At 34.4% G+C, this 24,840-nt stretch overlaps 1 protein-coding gene and 1 long non-coding RNA gene across 5 annotated transcripts in view; one reads left to right on the forward strand and one right to left on the reverse strand.

Moving 5' to 3' along the window:
• Nucleotides 1-24,840, forward strand: part of Spock3 (SPARC (osteonectin), cwcv and kazal like domains proteoglycan 3) — a 355,249-nt gene that overhangs the window by 187,684 nt on the left and 142,725 nt on the right. The gene's annotated exons all lie outside the window — the stretch shown is intronic.
• On the reverse strand, nucleotides 266-6,274 carry LOC116069366. The gene is made up of 3 exons (XR_004109999.1): nucleotides 6,235-6,274; nucleotides 2,323-2,415; nucleotides 266-549 (listed from the first exon to the last, which is right to left on the reverse strand). It is a non-coding gene; the product is annotated as an uncharacterized LOC116069366 (long non-coding RNA).

Here is a 24,840-nt window from a genome sequence, read left to right on the forward strand (position 1 = left end):
GTAATTTGTGTCACCAATCTGCTAGCGTGGCAGAATTTGCAGCTTGTAATACCAATTTGTTTTCAACAGGAAGTGATACCAAAGATACTGAGGCTATAATAACTTAGAAAAGGGCTATGCAGCATGTTTTTCTCTATGAGGTTAGTAGCACAATTAGTATATACCCAACCAGACATAATTATACAATCTCAAGATTATATATAACAACTGATCAACAATAATCACTTGTTTCTTAATAGGCAAATGTGAATTTTGCTTTGAGATTTCCATTTATTCTCAACTTGACCATGTTGATCTTGGTATTTCAGTGCGTTCTTCTGAGAGTGACCCATCAACAGTAATCTTTGCAATGCCTTATCTGTAGTCAATTTCTATTGATTGGTGATGCAATTACCAAAGCAATTTACTAAAGAAATAGTTTAGTGAGGGGGATGTCTTACATTTCTATGAATTAGACTCCTTGGCCATTGTGGCACAGAATATGGCAAGAGGAAGGTACGGCAGAGCATTTGAACAGTAGAGCTGAACCCTGAGAGAGTTCATGTTTCGCTGCAAGCACAAGATAAAAAAGAGGTAACTGGGAGTGGCAGGGGCCTTTAAATCCCAAAGACTACTCTTAGTAGCACACCTTCTCTAACAAGGCCATTATCACTTAATCCTTCCCAAACAATTCCACTAATGGAGGAACAAACATTCAAATACAAGAGCAGATGGGGTTGGTGTGGACATTCTCATTCAGACTACCACATTCCATTCCATGGTCTCTATTATTTTGTAAAAATATCATAATACAAAATTTATTTAATCCAACTTTAATAGTCCCCATGGCTTTTACAGTCCCAAGACAGTTAATAAATCCAAAGTCTCTTTGAGATGCAAGGAAATAGCTTACTTGTAACATTATGCAAACTCAAAAATCAAATTACACATTTGCAACAACATTTGCACAGAATATACCTTTACTATTCCAGAAATGGAATAATGGAAAAATAGTGAGGAACTACTGGGCCAAAGACATACCCAAACCCTTCAGTTCAAACTCTGAATCCTACAACTCCAAATCTAATGACAAATGTCTCTAGCCAAATGAATCTTTTGATCAAAATGCACTTCTCTCTCTTGGGTTGGCTCCATTCCCTTTATGCAGCTTTCTTTGGAAGATATTCCCTACTCTGACATATTCAACATATTAAAGCCTGCAACACATTGCAGGCTTCACTTTCACAGTTTTATAGAATGACCTTTCGGGCTTTCATGAAGAGTATACCTGCCTCAAAATTGGAAATACTGAAAGAAAACTGGCATGTTTGTTTTGATACATACATGCTTATGCTCACACAAATGAATATGAACACACATATACTTATACATATTTCATATACATGTGCAGATATTTTCAGTAGATACTTTAAAATTTCTGTTTTAATAAATTGGTGAGTTAAAAAGAGAAGCATGAATCCATACTTGGTAGCAATTACCTAATTAAAAGATATGAAAAAGAGAGGCACATTAAATAAAAAACTGAATTTAACTAAAATAAATATCAAATAATTCCCTCAAAACTTATTAAAAGCATTTGTTTTCTTTATGGCTATGCTTTGCCCTGGTCAAAAACTTTTAAAGCAAAATCTCTGTTTTGATAAAAAAAAAAGTATGACTTTAGAAGCTAAATACTTCTAAATGCAACTGAAACATAGATACATATAAAATGTATGACAAGTTATCCAGAAAAAAAATTGATACATTAGAAGATATATTGTTTTAACTTATGTAAAACCAGGCAATGAAAAGTGATGCCTGGCAATGAATATATTCAAATGTAGTTCTTTTTAACTTTTATTCTTTTAATTAATTATTTATTTATTCACTGTACATCTCAATAGCAGCCCTTCCTCCCTTCCCAGTATCTCCTCATACCTCATTCCACCTTACTATATCTTTTGAGAAGAGGAAGTCCCCTCTAGGTGTGTTATTCCAATAACCCCCACCTCCCCATATACACATCAGGTAACACAGGGACTAGGCATAGGAAAGCAGATTCCACAAGCAGGCAGGCAGGCAGGCAGGCAGGCAGGCAGGCAACAGACTCAGGGACAGCCCCTGCTCCAGTTATTTGGGAACAAACATGAAGACCAGGCTGCTCATCTGCTATATATGTGCAGGGGGCCTATGTCCAGTCTGTGCTTTCTTTGATTAGTAATTCATTCTCTGGGAGCTCCTCTGCCCCCTTACCCGAGGGTTAAGTTTAGTTGATTCTCTTGGCCTACCCATGGAGTCCATGTCTTCTCTCAATTCATCTCCTAACTCTTCCTTCATACTCACCAGCTCCATCTAATGTGTGGTTTGGGTCTCTGCATCTCTTTTCATTGGCTGTTGGGTGGACCTTCTCAGAGGACAGATATGTTTGTTTCCTCCCTGCAAACATATAACATAGTATCAATAATAGTGTCAGGGATTGGCTTGTGCCTTTAAGGCAGGCCTCAGCATTGGTTGGCCATTCTGTCAGTCCCTGCTCTGTTTTTTGTTCTCTGTACATCTTATAGGCAGGACAAATTTTGAGTTGAAGGTTTTATGGTGGGATTGCTGTCCTTATTCCTCCGCTAGGAGGCCTTCTGGCTACAGGGAGTGGCCACTTCAGGATCCATATCTCCCACTGCTAAGAGCCAGCTAAAGTCACTCCCATATATCCTCTGGGGCCTCTCCCCATCCCAGGTCTCTGGCAAGTTGTAGAGATTGCCCACCAACCACTGGTATCCCTTCTATCTCCCTTGATCTGTCCTCTCCATCTGTCATCCACCCAGTTTCCTCCTTCCATTGATCTATTATGTTTGCCCTTCTGAGAAAGATTCAACTATCCTCCCTTGGACCTTTTTTGTTATTTGGTTTCTTTGGGTCTGTTGAATATAGCATGGTTAACCTATATTTGCTGAGATGTATTTCTTATATGTGGCCGAATGATGGATTCTGTTTACACATTCATTCTGTTAGCCTGTGTCTTTTTACTGGGGAATTGAGTCCATCGATATTCAGTGGGTATTAATGACCAATGATTGATACTTCCTTTTATTTTGATGTTGGTGGTGGTGGAGTGTGTGTTTGTGTGTGCATTTCCCTTCTATTGGTTTTAATGCTGTATAATTTTTTATTTCTTGTGTTTCATTGGGTTGGAGTTTTGTTTTACTTGATTTTTTTCCTAGTATCCCCTGTGGGGTTGTATTAGTTGGAAAGGTACTGTTTAGATTTGTTTTTGTCATGGAATATTTTGGTTTCTCCAACTACGGTGATTGAAAGTTTTGCTGAGTATCATCTGTGGTCCCTTAGGGTCTGTAACACCTCTGCCAAGTCTCTTCTAGTTTTTAGTGTCTCAGTTGAGAAATCAAGTATAATTCTGATATATGTTACTTAGAAATTTTCCCTTGCTGCTTTTTAAATTCTTTCTTTGTTGTATGTATTGAGTGTTTTGATTATTTTGTGGCAGGGGGATTTTCTTTTGTGGTCTAATCTGTTTGATGTTCTGTAAGTTTCTTGTACCTTAATAGCCAATGTTTTCTGTGGGCTAGTGTGGGCCTGTGTACAGAGGCTTTCCGTGGAGATCTCTGGCCCTGCCTGTTGTGAGAGTTCCAGAGAAGGGAAGCGAGTACAGACAGGGAGGGGAAGTTGCTTCTGCCACTTCTGCTGTTGCAGTTGGCTTCACCTCTGTCTCTGCCATGCCTTCTAGGTTACTTGGTTACTCCTCACTGCCCTGAACTGAGTTGGGTCAGGCTGGGCCCAGGAGAGGCCAACTAGCCAGTAGGGAGTACAGGAGGCGTTTCAGGAGAGAAGACCTCTTCCTAAGTGTTACAACTCATAGAACAAAAGGTTCAGACTTCAGAGTGGTTCTCATACACCTTTAATTCGCTGGATAGTATTTATATACAGTTGGGGGGTGTGATTCAGGGGTGGACAGCAGGTACTTCTCATAGGTTTGGACTGAGAGCTTGGGGAAACCTTATTTGCATATGGGAAGGCTTGGTGCTGCTTCTAGGTTACCTACATCACACACCTTTCTTGCAGGAGGCTGTGGGGGGTGTAACTGCCACAGAAGACAGGGGCCCAGGAGGAATGGTCAAACACATTCTGTCCCATGCAGGTGGAAATTACCACCCACTGGGTCTCTGGAGTTCTAGATCTTTGCTCAGCTTGGACTAGGTTGCCTGCACAGCCTGTCACCCCACAGTTCAGGATAGTTTTCTTCTATGATTTTGTTTGTTGAAGATGTTGTCTTGGCCTTTGAGTTGGGACTATGCTTATTTTACTCCTATTATTCTTAGGTTTGGTCTTTACATACTATCCCAAATCTCCTAAATATTTTGTGTCATGGTATTTTTAGATTTTGCATTTTCTTTGAATGATATATTGATTCTTCTATCATAACTTCTCCTATAACCAAAATTCTGTCTTCCATTGTCTATATTCTGTTTGTAAAACTATCTGTCTATAGTTCCTGTTTCCTTTCCTAGATTTTCCATCTCCAGGATTGCCTCGGTTTGGTTTTTCTTATTGCTTCCATTTCCTTTTTCAAGTCTTGGACAGTTTTATTCATACCCTTCACCTGTTTGTATTTTCCTGTGTTTCTTTATATTTATTGCTTTCTCTATTAATGCCTCTACCTGGTTGTATGTATTTTCCTGTATGTCCTTAAGGGATTTATTTGTTTTTTGTTTAAAATCTCTATTGTCTTTATAAGATTTGATTTAAGATCTTCTTCTTGTGCTTCAATTCACTAGAATATCTAGGGTTTGTTGTACAGAATAGCCGGGCTCTGGTCATGCCATATTGACCTGGATATTGTTGATTGTATTCTTATTTTTTGAAATGTTTTTCTAGGTTTAGTTACTTGTATGGCAAGAAAAATAATGTAGTGTATTGGTACTTGCATCCTGTAAGAGGTCAAAAGTAAAGATATCTGAAATCAAGCATGAAATTTACACAATAACAACATATAAAATTTGAAATTATATAAATATATCAATGGTTTTGACAGGGTGAATAGTATTAGAATACTTATCCTATCATGAATTGATATAAAATTTACAAAATATATAACATTTTGTTTGCAGATGTCAGCTAACAAAGTTTGGGTGATTATGAAACTTCTAAATGGGAGCACACTTGTTACTTTCTGTGGGTATCAGAAAACCAGACAGAAAAGCTGAAAACTAGAAGATGGACTTGGAGTCCCAAATTTACAATATAAGGCTGGTTTTGTGGCTAGACTTTTCATATAAATATAATAAGCAAAAGAGAGCTACAGAGAGAAGACTCTTTGTAAGTCTACATAGGAGAGTCCTCTGTAGAATGGGATAGAGGGTTTCGGGGGTGGGAATCCTGGAAAGGAGATAACATTTGAAATGTATATAAATAAAATATTCAATTAAAAATACAAAAAAGAAAATATTAAGTATGTTCTATGATTTCCTGGCTTTCTTAAAGAATTTTCAAGGATCCTGGAAAAGTTACAATGATTCAGGAGAAACAGGCATACATTAAGCAGTGAATATCCAAGTTCAGTGTTTTATCATTTATGATGATGTTCCAAGATGTAGTGAGTTAGGCTTCTACGACTTAAGCATAAATACAGAGTGGATAAAAACCACATTTGTGGCTACTTTATTATTCACTATAAAATAAATTTCAATTTTGAATAAGCTTCAAAATTAAAAAGTGTACTGATTTTATTGTCCTAACTTTTATGTATGTCTTAATCTGCATGATAAAATCAGGAATATTTATATAAAATATCTTGTGGATACCTGATATAAAAATGGCTATCATAAGATAAAGTACCTGTACTTTAGGATCTCCACATTCTACACAGAATAATACTCTTATTTGAAGTGATGGTTAATGAAATTAAGTCTGGTTACTCCAACTTGGGCCATTTGCAGGATATAATCTCAGTAATAAATGATACAAATCTGTCACTTTAAAAAATTCTGACAGTAAAAGCTGACATTCAGATAAACTGTTTCCTACAGAATAGAGTATAGTGATAGAGAGAAATAAAGAGAGACAGAGAGAGAGAAAGAGATATAAAGAGAGAGAGAAAGACACAGAAACATAGAGAAGTAGAGAGAGTGCTATCTAATCTAAGTGGACATAGAGGAAATATAATACACAGTAAAAAAAATGTGGAAGCAAATACTGTATAATTCCTATTATCAGACATACTGGAAAATGTAACACTATACTTACAGTAAGATTAACAGTTGCCCATATAAACAAGGAGGAAAAGATGAATTCTTGAGAACCTAAAGACAGGATGTTCAGAGAGTTAAAAATCCGATAGCATCATAAAGGGGGCATGCTAATGTGCACGCATATAAATTCCACAGGTCATAGAGCAATGGCAATGAATGATCATTTATACAGTTCTTGGAACTTGCATTATTGTGATGTTTTAACATAGGGTTATCTGTGAACACAAATGCACCAGCCTGGTTGGAAAGTATGTAGCCTTGGATCTACATATGTGTAGACTTATATACTCAGTATTACTGTGAATATATTACAACTTTAATGAATAAGGTTGGTTTAGAAAAGTGAGTGGCTATCAGACTAAGACATTTAAATTAATACAAGCAACCCTTTTACAAATTTGGTGAAATACAACTAACAGACCAATTAACGTCCAAAATGTACTCTATACTTTGAAAAGGAGATCAATATGATTACATTGTCATTAAAAGTAATGGCAACAAAAAAATACAGAAGGAATTCTCAAAGTAATACCAACATTTTGAACCAGAATGCTAGGGAAACTAATCTTCAGAATTAAAAGCAGAACAGACTAAGTTTTAGATCAATAAAAGCAGAAATTTCCCTACCATCACGAGTTTGCATTTGAAATGGAAAAATACAAAACAGACACTAAAGCAATAAGGAAAGGCTGTATGGTAGTAACTGTGTGTGCTCAAATGTATATTAATTTATACTGTATTTCTTATTCAAACCCTACCTTTTTGTATAGTATTTGGGAAGAGAGTATAAAGTATTTGATGAGGATATATATAGAATTTTAATTATTATAGTTGCTTTAGGCTGTTGAGATTAGGTACACCCTTCAAGTTGTAATTGTTCTAAGCATTCAGGTTTTATATATACAGTACAATTATAGTGCTGACATTCAAGGGTTTACAAATATTGTCATCCAACTACCTTAAAATTACATAGCAACCCATAGCTTATTGATAATTTTCAGTTATATTTTCGTTGAAAGGATAGAATAATAAATACTGATTAAAATAAACTGTTCCCATCTTGATACTCATGGCTTGGTCATTGATTCATATTTTAATTACTCTCACTAACAAAGGTTTTGCTCCATGACTCTTGACATTTACTATAATAAGGATCTATTTCTCATTTGTTTCTCAGAGTCTGGCACAATAAAATATAACTCTGGGATACAAATAAAAGCTGCATATTGTGCCACAGGGCATTCATAGTCCTGCCTTTCCACCAAAAACTAAAGACTAGAAGCCAAGGGCTTCATATAAAAACAAAATCAACACCTTATGTGGAGAATATTGAGTAGCACATTTTATTTTATTTTTTTAATGAATAAAAAGAATGGAGTGTCGGTTTTACAGGAATCTTAAGTATTTGAATCATCTCCTGGGGTTTAAGCTAATTAATTTTAATACCAAGCTACTTGGCTATTTTAAGGTCTTAAAAACATCTCATTGTTTTAGTGCTAACACAAAATTCATTTAATGTGCTTTCTTACTAACAATCACGACACAAGGACAAAATTTGAACTGATAGCAAACAATACTTCTCAGAATAAAGAAGAATCCATCTGGCTCATTCTTGTGATATGTTTATATTTCAAGAACATCTACATTCCAACAAACCAAATCAATATCCTGTTCATTCATGTCTTTATTTCTTTAAGTGAGCAAGGTTTTAGATACTACTCTTTAAAATGACAAAGGGGGGGAATCACAATAAGGAGTTGAACATGATTTCAAATTTCACAGAGGTTGTAAAGTTTAGGAAATTGGTTGAAGAAATAAGATTTGACAGCATAAATCTGCAGAAACAGGGTATGGCTGGATATTTAGAGATATGCCAAATATGACAAAGAAGTACCTAACATTTCATAGGTTGAAAGGAAGTTCAATCCCTAAAAGGATGGCCTTTATTAAGTTAGATATTTCTATAGACACACTGATAGTACATTTTAAAGCCCACCCAGAATGTTAGGATCGCATGACTTGGAAAGGAAATAATTTTATTTTAAAATGAAAATTAATGTTGGGGGACCTAATTCAGGTGACAGAGTGCTTATTTAGCATGCATTGTGCCCTATTTCAAAGTGACAATTTTGATACAATTTTGTTACAAGGATTTCTTTGATATGTCTAAGAATCAGAATACAATTGCTAAACAAATCAAAGTTATTGGAAACAGACTACAGCTCTCAACAGGAATTAAGGTAACATTAGTTTATACAAATTAAAACCTACCAATTTATTCACTGAGATTATGTAGGGGAGGGAAGAAGATACAAAGATTGTGGGTGAGGGTAAAAAAGACTCATTACATAATTTGTATACATTTCTAAAACCATACTTTCCACATGAGGCAAGAGGGACATAAGGTATCTTTACATATCCATCGATCTCTATTTAACCCAAACAGACTGGTCAATGGAGGAAGAACTTTACAAAGTATGGTTACCTTCATCTGCATATATCTTACATGTCAAAGGATTAAGTATGATATGAAATGAAAATTGTTAAAATTTGTTGATCTTGTGGTAGGGATGAATTTCATAGTATTGAGGGAAGCCCAGAGTCATTATAAGGATTTTTTTTTCTTTTTTATGTGGGGATGTTGAAACTGAATGCCTTTGTAACAACTGATTTGAGATCACTTTGAACTCCCAATCCTCCCTACCCTCTTGCCTTTACTTCACAAGTGCTGGTGTTATAAGAGTGCACTAACATTCCTGGCTTGCATCATGGCATGTGCAAAGAGAGAGAGAGGGCAGAGTTACACTGATGAACTTGGGGAAAATCCCTGCATTTGTTTTGTCTGAAGAAAAAAGTCTCACACAAGAGACACAAGCCCAAAAAATGAAGGCAGACTCTGGGAGTCAGAGAAAGATACCAAAACAAAATCCTTTCCTACAGCATTCAAAAGAAAAGCATACTGACGCTCAGAGTTTAGTTGGGGGAGTCTACAAGGCAGTTGTCACAGTCTCAAAATTGTAATCTGGTAAATTTGTGTTGTATGAAGCAGCTTTGCTGTATTTGATAAGCCGAAACTTTTACATGGAAACTGTAGGTGAGAATGTTCAAATATTCTTAGAAATATTGGCATGATCGCCCCACCGTCAAGAAATAAAAGTTTCCTTTTTACTCAGAAAACTACATTATCTCCATGTCAATACTGCTGCATAAGCTCCTTGCAGATCTTCCGTGGATCAGACACTACTCATGCTTTTGGACAGAAGTTAGCCAAATATTTGAGTAGCCAATAGAGAAAAATCTCTTCAAAGATGTTAAAAAGGAGAGGAAATTTTATCTTTGAAGGCCTGAAGTACTTCATCTGAAGAGCCAGAAGTTTGACTGAAAACTTTCTCTTAATTTTATATACAAAATTAGGTGAATTTTTTTATTGAAAATGTAACTTTTTTTTTTTTTTTCAGAAACTAAAAGCTCTCAGGAACATTTGTTTTCTTTGTAGTAGTTTGGCCACATTTTAGTAGTTATAGTTCAGAATCTTAGCATATTAACTAAGAAGCAGTGATACATGATTTAGCTTTGTGGTTATGGTGGGTGCTATCTATGTATTTTATTTTGATTCTGGTTGATATTTTCCACTTTTATCAATTAAACATGGATTGTTTCTGAAGTTTCTCTTATAATTTTCCAATGTGAAATAGTTTCTCTTTCTCTCTGATCTGTCTTTCTGTTACTGTCTCTCTGTCTGACCCTCTCCCCCCACACCTTCTCTCTCTCTGGAATAAAATATTTGATAATTTCCTTGGATATTGTGACACAGTGAGATCATTTCGTAAAAATAAAAAAATTTTGAGGCGTTCAAAACACAATGAGAGCATGTACTTAATATACAAAGATAATCTTTCTAAAAAAGAGCAGAAAACACATTTGTAAAATGTAGAAAATATTTTACTATGTAATATATTTTTAAGAGATGTGTGAGAATATTAAACTATAAAAACAAGAAACAGTAAAAAACACATAGATATTCTTTATATTTCATTTTATTTTTTAATACATTAATTACAATTAGTATTACCTCTGTCATGAGCGCAGAGCTACCATTTTGGGTCCACTATGGGTTATAGTCTTGAAGAAACCTGACTCTCCCTCCCTCTGTACCCATTACTTTCCAGTAGCTTCTCCACAAGGACTTATACCTTGGAAGGCCCAACACACTCATGCTAGAATGTTTATGGTTTTGTCCTTTTTCTAGTCTTATAAAGACAACAACAGCTGTCCTGTGTTCCTGAGAACAACAGCCTGGTCAGGTCCCAAAGTCCTCCTTGACCTGTGGTTCTTAACATTAGTTCTCTACATTATTTCTCATCAGTGTCCCCTGAGCCTTGGGAGGAGAAGGTGGGGATGATATTCCTGAACAGAATGCTTCAGTGTTATTTAATATTATCAAGTCATGTATTCAAATTTGCTGGCTTAATTTAATCTTACAAAGTGTGCAAGCATACTCACTTCTGTTTTACAACTACTTGACAGATTACATTTACCAAGAATCTGATATAAAATGGTTGAAACTTTTGTTGATAAAAAAATGCATATATATGCCTCTAATAGTTCAAAATGGCACATGCAATCATGTTGATTCATGTATGTAAGCCATTCACTGTTGGGAGAGCAAACAGTACTTAAAGATCCATCCTTAAATATCCATAAGCTACAAACTAACAAATATAGATAGATAGGCAAGCTTAGACTCATACAATATGAAAAATGCTAGAAATGGACTATACAAAAGAAATTTAAAATGCACATGTTCAATTTTAAAAATTTATGCTAAAAAATTTTCAACCACACAAATCTAGAAAAACCTCAGAAATTACGTTTAAACTTGAATATGAAAAGTTTGGCAGCCAACATTTGATGATTGTGTTATTAACTAAATATGTTTAAGTGGGTAAACAGCCTCAGAGGTTTCATGTGTATTTGAGCAAGTGAAAATGAATATACCATTTAGTACTTCATTGTGGCTGATATTATTATTATAAAATCATTGTTCTCTAGTGATCTAAGTTTTCCACTTTTAAAACTTCAGAAATCCACTGGATACTTTCATTACTTTACGGATACTTTCATTCCTTTACTAAATTCCAAACACTACATTTTTGATTATTATTTTTCCTCTTTTTGGAAAAATAATAGCTCTTTCCTAATAGTACAGGCTTTGCTGGATCTAACAACCTCACAGTCTTTATGTCTAAAATACCATAGCAATCTTCATCCCAGGTATTCTATGCTTTGTCTCTTTAATCCTCTTTTGAACAGATTCCTTTAAATGTGAGTTTCTATTTCTATCAACCCTAATTGTTTTATTTCCATTTCTCTTGAGCATGATTACTCTCATACTCTAGTGACCCTGTTCCATACACAAACACAACATGGTACCCTCTTATCACAGACATCATATTAACTGATCTGACTACACTGAGTGGGAGGTGTGGTTTTTTTTTTTTTTTTTTTGGTTTGGTTTCTTTTGTTTTAGTTGTTGGTTTTAACATCTCAGTGTAATTTTTAGACTCAGTGAAGAGCTGGCTTTCAAGTATGTTCTTTTATTTCTATGGCATTATTTGAGTAGTTTTACCTCCACTATCAGAATCTGTCACATCTGCTAACATTTTTCTCTTTTAGGGTAATGATTATTCTGAGATCACAGACACATATATATCTATCCCTTAGGGTAAATTCCAAATGCTTTATATTCAGTGGTGTTTTTATGATGTTTCCCACCTGAAGTTAATTTTGCCTCTTCTCTGTCTCACAGAAAGTTATGACACTCCATGTAGTCTTGTGATTAGATGAAGACTTGCTACCATCTGCTAAGGTCTATTAATCTGTCTTTTTTTTTTTTTTTACCTTTGAATTCTTCCAGTCAACACACACAAAGCCTTGCTATGATGTTAAAGCCTAATAAAAATGAAACAATAAAAACAAAATTGTTAAAGCAATAATCCTTGAGTTATCAAGGGATGTTGTTGCTTTTCAAATCATGCCTTTCTGCATTGTTTGATGATTTTATAATGAGTACATTCTACTTTCATAACTAGAAGAATAAAAATTTTTACATGTTATTAGGTTTTTACTCTAGGGGCAGCATTATGAAATTGTTCCAAAACCATTAGACGTAATTGGACTAAAATGTTTCAATTATTAGTCTAATATCCTTTATTGTGTTTCATTTTGAAAATAACCATGAAGAGGAAATGAAAAACTTTTAATGTTTTTGTTCCTATTTCTTTAATTAAATTCTGTTTGCTTTTTCATTGCTTTTTATTCTTATTATATATATTATATCTAAAATATGAATATATAATATACATAAAATAATAATGATGATAATGAATAATATAATTATATCTTAATAGAATGTAAACATTAAAGTTATATTTTGAAGTTAAGATCCTATTTGGTATTTTTTCTAATTATGATTCCTTTAATATTTTCTCCATTCTTAATATTCCCAGTTTTTGAAAATTTGCCATTATTATCTCTTTTCTCCATTTCCCTCATAAGCATTAATTAATTGGAAAAAGTCATAGGCCCTATTTTCTAATTTATTTTTGTTGTTGTTTATCATTCATCATCTTTTTCTCTATATTTCTTGCTTTATTAATAAGAACCAGATAAACAATTTTAAAAGAGGAAAACAGTTGTGAAATAAACAATTCTAAAACTCAACACTAATTAGCACTATTCCTTAAACATACATTAGATGCTTTCAAATTTTTTAGACAAGTATTTGGGTTGAATCTGGAGTTACTATTAAATATAAACATGATAAACTTTTTAAAACATTTACAATATATTCTTATTCCAATATTGTGAATGATTTCATTTTCAAAGAGAGACTGTTTCTTTGCCTCTTCCATCCTTATCCTATGCCTATGCAATTATCTATGGCAGAACTTTGTTAAAAGAATGGAATTCACTGAGTGTTCATTTGTGATGCAAGGCCTCTCAGGAGGCAGAGTCAGGCACATCCCTGTGAGTGGGAGTTTGAAGCTAGCCTGTCTGCACAGCGAGTTCCAGGACAGCCAAAGCTACACAGACACACAGACACAAGACAATCCTGTCTTGACAATCTAATGAACAAACAAAAGGAGTTTTTGGTTCCAGGGAAGAAGAGTAACTAAAGAAAGGAAAACTTGAAATCACATTGTACTAGAGAAAAATAAAATGAGGAAAATGTGGAACCCATCGTGTAAATATCAACTACTCAATTTGAGTTTCTATCCTTCCTTAGTTCCAACTTTCAGGCAGTGCTCTTGTGTCTTTGTTGTTTGCTGAGTACTCTACATAGAATGTTCTCACTTCTATATAATGAATTTTTCAATTAGAACAAAGAGGGACAAAGATTATTCTGCTTCAGAGAAAGAACTAGGATGCTAAGAATAATTTTGAATCTTGGAGAACATTTAGAAATCTGGTGGAATATTCACATAGACAGTGGATGATGACATCATCCAGGACTGACAGACAAATTGCTAAAAGTGAATTGATTATTAATATACTAAAAAGGCAGAACCACTTCTTTTTATATTTTTGCTTCAAAACATGATGAAAGAAGAGGAATACAAAAAAAAACTATTATTTTATTTTATTTATGAATAATTTACCTGCATGCATATCTGTTCACTTGTTTTGTGCATGATGTTTAGGGTAATAGAAAATGGTGTTTGAGCACCTAGAACTGGAGTAACAGCTGGTTGTAAGCTACAATGTGGATGTTAGGAATAAAATTATGATCCTTTGAAGAACATCCAGTGTTCTCAATCATCTCTCCACCTCTTATTCATCATGACTTTTTGTTTGTTTGTTTGTTTGTTGTTTGTTAGATTATATAGTGGACATGCAAGTACCTGAGTTGGAGAAACTGAGGAAGACCAGATTTAAATGTTAATATAATCAGCTCAGGTTAAAGAAAGGATTAGTTTAGGATTGTTTCTTTAAGAGCATGTGGACATTGAATGCTTTTGTAAAATAATGTATGATTTAAGAGTCATGAAAGTTTTGTGGAAATTAAAGTCAGAACATGATGTTTGAAACTGGATGGAGAATATGCCATTAATGCATTGAAAGTATCATTTATAAGGTTATTAAACAATATTATCTTGGCACAAATGACAGTATATGAGGAGTTATAAACACTGAAGAACTATTGTTAACACGGTAATTATCTTGTGTCCTGATTGTTCAGGATATAGATGTATAATATCTTGGAGGATAAATAATAGTAAAGCTGACTATCTGGGATTGAAATGGGGTCTGCTGAGGAATGCGGCAATCAATGGAGAGGAAGTCATATGTTCTATTCTAAGATCATTTTGTGAGTCAAATAAGACAAGCAAAATCCAATCAGCTGGAGTTCTGAACTAGTAGGGTACTTAAAATCATATACTATTTCCTTAAGCATGAAAATGAAGTTTATGAACACACTGTCATAAATGATGTTTTAGTAAATAAAAATGTCAACAGTTTTGAGAAGTATATCTGTAATGTTGTTGGGTTTTGAAATGCAGGGAAATATACAGAGGACTCCCTGGGTTACCTACCCAGTTATGGCTTTTGAGAAAACCAGTAACTGTTATGATGGAGAAGAGAATGTGTGACAATATTTGATTTTAAAAAGGCAAGCATAGTATATTAATTCATGTTCTTTTATGAATTGGCTATACATATGTGTGTGCATGTATACTTGCATGTTAGTGTGTGTGTAGATAGATAAATAGATAGATAGATAGATAGATAGGTAGATAGATAGATAGATAGATAGGTAGATAGAGAAACAGAGAGCGATACAAAGTGTGTGTGTGTACATACAGTTATCAACTCCAAATGTGTGTATATACAACACAAAATTTTTATACAAATTTAGAAATATAGTGAATTTTATGTTTCCATAAAATTCACAATACTTTCTGAATTTTTTCTATAGAAGAATAGGGGATGTGTAGCATTAAGTAAGAGCAGTTGCAGGGATGTAAATTTAAAAAATCATGTGATATGAAAATGAAAGGAAAATACATAGCATGGAAAGATTTAGGCACACATGGAAGTGAGAAAGCAGAAGGGTTAGAACAAGCACCAACCAAAGCCTAGAGAGTACAGAAATTGCCAGAAAGGAGCCTGATACTCTAGATAATAATTAAAACAATTAATTAAAATAAAATATATACTTTGGCCAAAAGCAAGTATCACTTCATTGTCTGGGGAGGTATCAATTTTTATGTTTCTAATACAATGACAACTACACTGAAGGTAGGTAAAGAGGACTCTATGGTAGCAACATTTCTTTACTTTAGTTAAAGTAGAAAAAATAAATTCTGAGTATAATAAAATGCTAATTTTGCTTATCAAACTTCCTGGAGTGTTTCTAACCAAATATTACAGAGATGAATAGAAAGAAAAAAGTCTCAAAATCCAAAATGATGTGGAAAGTGGGTACTAGAAATGAAATATTGTCCAAATACACACAGAAAAAAGGTAAAATGCTAACATAAGTCCAAAATCACTGAATTACATGAAGTAGAAATGGTCAATAGTCATAGTAAAGACAACCCAGTTAGAACTGTGTTGTAGCTACGAAATACAAATATAGTGGTAGAGTTTAAACATTTGAACCAGTTGTGCAAGGTGCACAGCTGTAGTCGCAGCATAACAGTGCTGACGCAGAAGAAGACTGCCAGGATACAAAGCTAGCTTGAGCTATACAGTGCTATGTCTGCAAAACAGCAGTAAAACAAGTAGTAACAAATAAGAAATGAAAAACAAGCAACATTTCATAATAATGATATTAATTGGTCATTTAATTAAGGGTTTTTCACAGAAAGCGCTACATCAGTAAATGTGTCTGTAAACATACCTGAGTACATATTCAATTTAAATACACCAAAGTAGTGAAATCATGACTAAACTTTCCAAATTCATGCTACATGAAATAAATTATATATAAAGAACAACTGTCTTAGTTTAAGTTGGTGATAAACATCATAACCAGAAACACACTGGGAAAGAAAGGGCCTATTTCATCTTATAGTTTACTAGTAAGCCAGGAAAGGAATTCAAGACAAGGGGAATGCCACCAGGGGCAGTAAGCAGGAGGGGGTGGAATGATGAGCAGGGAGTAGGGAGGGAACAAGGGATCGTTTTAGTTTTTTGTTGTTGTTGTTGTTTTGTTTTTTGTTGTTGTTGGTTTTTTTTGTTTTTGTTTTGTTTTTTTTTTTTGAGGGGAACCTGGGAAAGGAGATATTGTAAATAAAGAAAACATCTAATAAAAAAGTGGAAAAAAAAAAGTACTTAGAAGCAGGAACTGAATGTGAAGTGTCATGAAGTAAGACTGCTTGCTCCCCATGGCTTGCTCATTCTGCTTTTTGATACCACCCAGGACCAACTTCCCAGTGATGGCATGGCTCATAGGGTACTGGGCTTTCTAACATCGATCATTAAGGAAATTTAAAAAAAAAATATGTCCCACAGGCAATCTAGTAGATATATTTTCCAAATTTGGTTTCCTTTCCCCAGATAACACTTGCTTATGTCAGGCTGTCAATATAAACTGTCTGAGATATGAACATAAGAATCGTAAGAATGAGTCTTAATCTATAGAAGGCTCTGCATAAGAAGTCTGCAGACACCGTGGATAGGTGCAGGGAGCCTAATACAGCAAGAGAATGCAAAGTGACTTCCACAGTGGCTAAACACTCCTTGAAATCCTAGAAATGCTAAACAATTAAAATTCAGTGGTGTTTACACAGTTATAAAAAGTCAGTAGAATTCAGTGCTATGAAATTTAACAGATTAATGTATGATGACATGATAAGTGATGGATAGCATGGAAAATAAAAACCTCTAAATAGTAAATCTAGAATAAAAATTTAACTAAAGCAGGTGAGTTTTAGAAGGAAAGGCATTTAGGTAATTCTAGGGTTAGAGAGTATATCATTCATATTATAATCAGAAGCTATACTTTTCAATCTTTGATCCAACAATATATCTTTTTTAGAATGTCTTCATAGAAAAATAACTCAAAAGGGCAAAATTAATAATCATAATATTGACAGTGAAAGAAGAAAACACTTTTTATATACTGATGGAGTGTTGCAATGGATAGGGATTAAGTGCATTTTGTGGAACAGCTTATATCAAGTTGCAAAAAATGTGTCTAATAATGCTAAATTGTAGTAGAGTGTTAGAATCAGTTATTTAAATAGAATCAAAAAATAAAATTCAGCCGGGTAGTGGTGGCACACGCCTTTAATCCCAGCACTTGGGAGGCAGAGGCAGGCGGATTTCTGGGTTCGAGGCCAGCCTGGTCTACAGAGTGAGTTCCAGGACAGCCAGGGATACACAGAGAAACCCTGTCTCGAAAAACCAAAAACAAACAAACAAACAAAAAATAAAATTCTAGAAGTTATGTCATTGTTGGTTTATTTTTTAATAAAACAAATAGAATAATGTTACTTACAATTAATTTAATATGAATAATGGGGCATGAAAAGATGCATTATAGAAACAATGGTAGCTTATACTTTACAAAGTATAAATAAGTTAGCCTAGTAAGAGAGTGAGTTACCCTAACATAATAAGAAATGATGACTGAAAATTTGATCCTTATAGTCAGCTATCAGTTATGACATACAATGTTAACTTAAAATATATTTTTAAAGGGTATCATAATTAAAAATGTGATGATTAAAGATAAATATTGCCATATCATCTTAATTAAAATCTTCTACATAGACTCATTTTTCATAGACTATGTTAAAGGTTTGGCTTGGTAGTTGGTGCATTTAGTCTTTATCTAGCTAAGGTTTGTTTTCTTTTAAGTATGCTAAATAGTGTTTCAGTTTCTTGAAGGGCATTTGTAACCTCCATGAAGGATTTAAATTATAGTTTAAAAAGCAATGCTATAAAAGATAACATATAGCAAAGATAAAATATTGTAAAGGATTAAGTGTTATTTAAAAACAAAACAAAACAAAAACAAAAACAAAAGCATATGGTAGAGTGAGAGGAGTGTGGCATGCCTTGGAGAGGGAAAATTGCCAGATTGTAATGCTGAAGATTTCCAGGTAAAGCTTAATTGTGAAGGTAATCCTTGACTGAAGATTAAATATAATTAAAGTCATGAAGTGGCTCACCATTTGCCTGCATTGGGAGTATTGTTTCAGCAAGACAAAGCTATAACAAAGACAACATGTTAGAAAGAACATGATTTTATTTATATGAACCATTGAAGGGGAATTGATGAGTGGGTGGAACACCTCAGCCTCCATAGAGAGTGATCAAATTCGGAAGAAATAAGACTCTTTACACTGTCGATCTTTGTATACCAATCTTCCTCTAACAATTGAGGATCAACTACATAGTTCAGAAAAGAGCAAAATATGAGTTGTGATAGTCATCCTTTGAAATTGTTTCAGTAATAAATGTCAATAATGTATTGATAGGTTTGCTGCTATTGTGATAAGGGGCTAAAAAGAGGAAAGTTGGGGCAGAGTCTAGTCACCTGTTAAAATGTTTGTGTTTTTCATGTGAAACTCAGAACCAAAACAGTACTCAGGATCAGTGTGGGGTATATTGGCCTAGAAGATGATATTAAGAGCTTTGTTTTAAACAACATAAATAGGATTAACCTAGGCTTACAATGCTGCATTATGTACAAAAATTAGTTGAAGGGAACTAATCTACTTTGAACACTGAACATCCTTTAGTCTTAATTTTAATTAGAATATAAGTATATAACTTCCCCCAACTGTTCCTATGATTCTTCTCTTCCATTTCTCCCATGCCTCTGTTTACTTCCTCTCAATGTTATGGCTTCTTTTCACTCATTTTATTGATTATTATTGAAACATACTTATATACATACATACACATAAATATATTCAAATATATGAAGATGATATACGATATGCTGAGTCCAATTATTGTTGCTTGGATATATGTGCATATAACACCAGAAGGACAAAAATCAACAACCTATGTAAAATGGAAGGGTGAAATATTATAGGGTCCAAAGACAGGCAACTAATGAATGCTGAGAAAGAAAACAGACTTACACAGATATAAGGCTCCTAATTGTTCTGAACTTTAACGTATTTAAGTTCTCCAGGAAAAATATCTCAATTATCATTTTAAGTATATTTTATTGGTAATTTTATATACTTATATAACATGTTTTTATTAAATCCAATCTCTATTTGCTCTCCTCCTATTCCTCCCATTCTTTTCCATTTTCCTAACAAATTTATGTTTCCCTAGCCATTTTTATTTCTTCCTACTAAAGCCACTATTCCTGCCTATATATTTAGGAATGTAGGACCATATACTTGTTTCATGGACAGGCTCTGAGGGACCACCTCTATAAACACTTAATTTTCCTACCTCAGCAGTTATCAATTGCCAACAATTTCTTTTCTAAGATGGAACATGCAGAATTGCAACTGATCTGTGTTAGGATTTTGACTGTTTTGATCTTATAGAAAACTTTCTGATACAGTCACAACACTGAATTCAGGTATGTCTCAATGTTTTCATGTCCAATTAATACATTTTCAACAAAGGTGTCCAGTACTAATTTTTATGACGTTACCAACTTTTTTTTTTATGTTTTTTGAGACAGGGTTTCTCTGTATAGCCTTGGCTGTCCTGGAACTAACTGTAGACCAGGCTGGCCTTGAACTCAGAAATCTGCCTGCCTCTGCCTCCCAAGTGCTGAGATTAAAGAAGTACGCCGCCACCGCCCAGCAACCTTACCAACTTTTAACAGCATTTTTACTATGGCCTCTGAACATTTGGGTGAGGGGTTTGATATAGATCTTCTTTATAATTGAGCACTCCACAGTTACTTATTTTTCTATATATTAAAAATGTATATCACTATATTTATCATCATCCACTACAAAATTAAGCAAAAGTAACTTTTATTCAACTGAAGTAATTTTCTGGAGGACATTGCTAAATGAGCTCACCTTTTCTAGCTCTTTCTGAACTCTGGCTGGCTGGTTCAACTCAGCTTTTCTGGCTCAAAGTCCTCTTCAAGCAGCCTGATTTAAACCAGCTTCTCTTAGCTTCTTATTGAATTGTTCTGTTTGAACTCAAACTAACAGAGTTTGTTCTACCCTTCTGCCTCCTTCTTCTCATTCTCTGGATCATTCTGTCTTCTCCTGTTCTAGATTGTTCTCACTTCAAACTGTCTAGGTAAAATTATCCTGGTAACACTGCCTCCTTTTTTTTCTCTCTAAGGCTGCTCTTTCATACTCTCTTAAGTCACCTCTTTCTTTTATGATTCCATGAGATTTGGACATATCTTCTCTCTGACTTATTCTGTCAAATCCTTCTCTAATTTGTCCTGTTGTCTGCTTATCAATCAGATAACGCTTTCAAATATAGGTGCTTCCTTCTACAACCTAACCTTATCTTCATTGATTGGTTTTAAAGGTGTGTACTAAAGACATGTCTATATTCCAGTCAAAGGAATAAAAAGTATATCATTCAAGCCACATCACATAGACTGAAAACGTCTTTAGATTGATCCCTTGCCAGATCAGCAATCTTGATAGATTAAAATTTTTCTAAAAGAAGCTTCTATAATAAAGATAGAAGTGTACTAATCTAAGGGTATATTGATAATAACTTAGGTATAAGTTTAATAACTATATCTACTTAACGGAATAACACTATTAATTTCTCTTAGGGTCTATGACCTAGCCATCCATGAGTATGGAACCTAGTACTTTGATTCTACCATGTAAATAAGAATTTAATTCCGACTTGGAAATAGTTACTTTCATAACATTCACAATAGTGTTGCAGCAGTGGGAATTCCTTACCAGGTCACACATCATTGTAGAACAAAAGGTTCAGAGCTGGGGAAAGGTACTTAGTGTAAATAGAACCTTTCAGCACTCTGAAATTTAGCCTGTAGAGATGAGGTTTGTAAGATGGTATCAAGTTCATTTCTTCATGTCTGTTGACTCAAATATGTGGTGACTTTAGCAAGAAAGTCTTACCATCAAGTTCTGGAAGGTAATCAAGAACAATGGCAGTAGCATGTTATGTCAGGGAATCATCTAAGAGAAGCTCTGTCCCCCAACCAACTAGTTATAAAAAGGAAACCCATACCTGATATTGAGATTTTATTTGAGAACAGACATATATTTAAATACTTGATCATGAGTTGGTAGAACTGTTTTTGAAAGGATATTAGAGAGATACTTCACGCCGGGAGGAGGCTTTGAGGTCTTCAAAAGGCTGGTGCCATTCCCAGCATTCCCTCTGTCTCCTGTTTTCAGATCAAGATGTAAGTTGTCCTCTGTTCCTGATGCCTTCCCTTTGTTCTAACATGGTGGACTTTAACATTATGAAAGCATAAGCCCAAATACATGGTTTCTTTTATAAGTTGTCTTCATCAAGGTGTTTTGTCACAGTAATAGAAATCTAAGGCACTATGTCTTTGTAAGAAAATAGTAATATGGAACTGATGAGACACCTATGTGTGCCGCTGATCATAGCTTTTTGTACAGTCTCTTTAAAATGACTTTTCTCTGAGTTGAAGCAGAACTTCCTATTCTTGGAACCTGTGCAGCAAAAGCCAATACTGTCACACAGTTCAAAGACTATTAAGACCATATTCCCTTGATAATTTTCAAATGACTTGACCTTTATGTGAAGCAATAATATAAAACTACGCAAGTTCATTTTGTGTTCAAACTGACTAGTGTATATAATTTTCAAAATAAATTGTGAAATAAAAATACACCATTTTATTAATATTTAAATGTCATTGCTGCTTTGAGAAGAAAAGGAACTTCTCATGTATTTATCAAATTAAATATTATTTTGTTCACAGGACTGAAAAGCTGAAGGACTAGCTAAGGTTACTGTTAGTCTATTCTGCAGTGATATCATTGTGCATCTTGCCAAATTTCATATATATTTCATGACTTAAAACTGACATTAGAATAAATAATTCTATGACCTTTTCCTCTTAAAAGCCACTTTAAAAATTGTTCTGTCCTTGTGAAGGATTTAGCTGGTTCAATGCATATTCTCACTATTCCACTGAACATTCCTACAGAATTGTGAATTGGACCAGTAGATGTGATTGGCTAACGTAGGTCAGTATACTTACTGCCTTTAAGGAGATGCCTCTGGTCTGAACACATTGGCATTTGCCTATAATTTTTACAAAGTCAATTATAATTGTATCATATTTACACATTCACAGCACTAAAATTATATTATCAAAAAAAATCTTCCAAATGTGTTCTTTCAGATTTTAATATAATACCCTTCAAATTCAAATTGTCCAGAAGATAAAATAGGATTGAATTTTTAAAGTTTTGCTGAAAGGATACACAGGCATACTCACAAAAACCAAATGGAGTTAAATGTTTTCCTTTTTCTGGAGATTGAGGTGGGGGAGATATCGGCACATCTTTTCTCCCTAACCATTGCCATAAACAGCTCTCTCATGTCAAAATTTTGCATAATGATAGCTCTAAAGTGGCTTAAAATTGCAAGAAGTTGTGTTTATTAAGACATGAATATTGAAAAGCAATTATTGCTTAATAGACTTTTTATAAGACACTATTTACGTACAGCTGCTCAGTTGCTATAAATTCTGCTTGAATGTATCATGCAAATATCAACACCTGCGAATATTTCTAAGCCTTGAACCAAATTCAATAGTGAGTTCTTACTCTGATGTTCTTATGTCCTATAGATTTGTATTTTTCTGCTTCTTTCTATTTTTTTTTAAATATTTGCCTCAGTAAATTCATGTTCATTTTTGCATACATCGAATTGTTTTGTGAGGGTCATTTTGAGGAAGCACTTTTGTGGAATATTTCTTTATTGTTTTCAAATTATCTCACATAAACAAATCATAGGAAGGCAGATGTCTTTTGGTGAATGATTTGAAAGATTTCTAACTCAGGTAAACTGACTCCGTTATATTTGAACTAAGGCAGAGTCTCAGCATTATAACAGATCCTGTAGAGGAAGTCAAAGTCCAGATCGGCTCTGCAATAGTAAGAGATAGAGAAGGAGACTTGTCACCAGATTCAGATGTCAAAGGAATTGCCCCAGTAACAGATTTCCTTGAGCTAGGCAACATTCTAAATTTTTAACACTTCTAAAAATAACACCACAAGTTTTTGAGCAAACGTTTTTGCACATGAGCTTGGAGGACATGTGGAGGACACAGTCACATTCCAACCATACTACTGTCAGAGGCTCCTGATGATCTATCTCATCAAGCAAAAATGCATTCATTCCACTTTAATATTCTCCCAAAACAGGTATTCTACCATTGTTGAAGACCACTACTTAGATTCAAGACAAATTTTCTAGCTGTGATTCAAATAAAATTTAAAAAAGAAAAGTATTATCCCTAAAACTTGCAATGGCAAAGAGCAAACATTCCCATCCCAAAGGGAATAAAGGAGTGAAAGAATAGACAACAACAAGATTGAAACCTATTGGAGGGAGCTTTATAACTTATAGATCCATTAGACCATAACAAGTTGTAATAAGACGAGGCACGTACCATGACTTTGAGGCTGAATGAGGCAACCCAATAGAAGGAGAAGGATTTCATAAGTAAGCCAAAGAATCGGGGGCAGCCTTCCACTTTTTAGGATTTGTACAAAAACACAAAGCTCTTCATCCATAACATATATGCAGAGGACCTAGGTCAGACCTATGCATGCTCCCTGATCTCTACTTGCCACCATGACTACATGGCAATTAATTTTCTAGGCTGTGTTCTCATAGTGTCCCTTAGCCCTCTGGTTCCTTCAATTCTTCTTCTGTTTCCCCCTCCTCCTCCTCCTCCTTCTCATCTACAAGACATTCATAGCTCAGCCTACTATTTGGCTGGGGTACATTGCATCTACTCCCAGCAATTGCTGGATGAAGTCTCTCTGGTCTCTTAGATGACAATTCAGCTAGATACCTATCCCGGAATACTTTGCTGACAGGAGAAAATGCAAGTTGAAGGTTTGTTGTTGGGTTGATGTCCCAAATGTGTCTACTTGAAAGCTTGACTGATTACTGAAAGTGGCCAGTTCAGATTCTGTATGCCCCATTATTAGCAGTCTTCGTTAGGGTCACTCTCATAGATTTCATAGAGGTTCCAAAGCATTAGGGTTCCACATTACCCCAGAAATGCCTCTTAATTCCAATAGAGTCATACAGTATTCTTCTCACTCTGATCTTTCCTATTCACAACCTCACCTACCGCCAGTACAACTTTGAAATCTATTCAATTTTCCCTTTTTTAGGGAGATCCATGCATCCCCACTTAAAACACTCCATATTACTTAGCCTCTCAGGGTCTGTAGACTGTAGCATGATTGTCTTTTACTTCATAGGTAATAGCCACCAATAAAAGTGATTACATATTGTGTTTTCTTTAGGGATCTGGATTACCTCACACTGGATGATTTTTTTTTCAAGTTATATCCATTTAATTGCAAATTTCATAATGTTATTATTTTTAACAGTTGTATAATACTCCTAAGTGTATCCATTCCTTGGTTTAGGGACA

This window comes from Mastomys coucha, unplaced genomic scaffold (assembly GCF_008632895.1).
Source record: "Mastomys coucha isolate ucsf_1 unplaced genomic scaffold, UCSF_Mcou_1 pScaffold22, whole genome shotgun sequence".
Taxonomy (NCBI): domain Eukaryota; kingdom Metazoa; phylum Chordata; class Mammalia; order Rodentia; family Muridae; genus Mastomys; species Mastomys coucha.